The following is a 1,382-nucleotide window of genomic DNA, read 5'->3' as shown; positions in this document are numbered from 1 at the left end:
CTGGAGCAGGTGGATCAAGTGACTCGCACTTTGTCACCCCTGGAGGCCACCTCAAGGACAAAGCAGACAGATACAGACAAGACTAATGTTTTTGTATGAGGGGAAGGATGGCACTGTGAGCTCCAAGGAACAAGGGAGACCAGGCTAATTAGAACCTGACCTTCTGCTTCCTTCCATCTTCATTTGCTGTTTCACAGGTTATTTGATGGGAAACAACCTTTGGCAGCCTCTCACCCAGCCCCACACAGAGTTTCCTGCTGCTGGGGGAGGTTCCTGCCCCTGGAGACAGGGATGTCCATTTATGGGTCCTGGCACCATCCACGCCAGTAAGCAGCAGGGCAAAGCAGGCAGAGCTCCTGCTGCCACAGAGTCCTCTGAAAAATTCTAACTACTTGGGACAATGTTTAAGTTTTGTTGCTTTACACTGAGCTGTTACCCTGCAGGCAAATTGCTGAGCTGTGCTCCCCCTGATACTGTTACAACTGCTACTCACACACCTCGGGTAGTGTTGGCTGTGGTGACTTTTTCCACAACAAATATAGCTGGAAAACAATGAATAAAAGCCCTCAGCTCGGAGACACTTCCCTCCCAGGGCTCAGAACAGCTGATTCACACACTCAGAGCCACGCTGCAGAGCTGGCCCCAGAATGTGCTAATGGCAGTGACAGGGTGGTATGTGACAGTGCAGCCTTTAAACAAGGGGGAGCTTTAAAAACCAGTTTTTATATATATATAGTGTCAGAGCAGAACCAAGGATAGACTGACTCCTCGTTAAATCATAAAGCAATGCATGGCAGTAGGGTTTATTTCCTTCTTCCATGCTTTGTTATGTATACAATTATTTGATCACTCTGTATTCTCCAAACTCTTGGCCACAGGGGCTGTAACTGTGCAGAGAGGGAAGCACAGGGTTTGGTTCCCTTTACACGGTGCTATGCCATAAGGGTTTCTTTTGTGGGTTTTGTTTTTGTTGGGTGTTTTTTCCTGAAGAGCCTAAAACCTGCATTCAAACTGAACTTTTTTAGCTTTTTTCAGTAGAATCAAGATCTTTTGGCTTTTTAGTCCCAATAGAAACAGTTGTTGAGAGAGTCACAAGACCCCACTGGTGTTAAACCCCAGAGCTGCTGTGCTGTAGCAGAGGACATGTACCCCAACCCACTGCACACCCAACAACCTGCCCCTTCCCCAAGGCCACAGCCTTGATTGCTGTGCCCAGCAATAACTTTGGTGCATCTCTGAGGCTCCCTCTATTCTCCAGCATCATAAAAGTACTGGTAGTGTGGAAGATAAGACATAATAGAAGAAAAGCAAAAGTCAACAGCTACTGCTGCCCCGAGGGGCTGGTTCAGTAACACCAATGGGATTTCTCAACATTAACTCCA

Source organism: Colius striatus, chromosome 10 (genome assembly GCF_028858725.1).
Source record: "Colius striatus isolate bColStr4 chromosome 10, bColStr4.1.hap1, whole genome shotgun sequence".
NCBI lineage: Eukaryota > Metazoa > Chordata > Aves > Coliiformes > Coliidae > Colius > Colius striatus.
Note: the sequence above shows the minus strand (reverse complement) of the source record.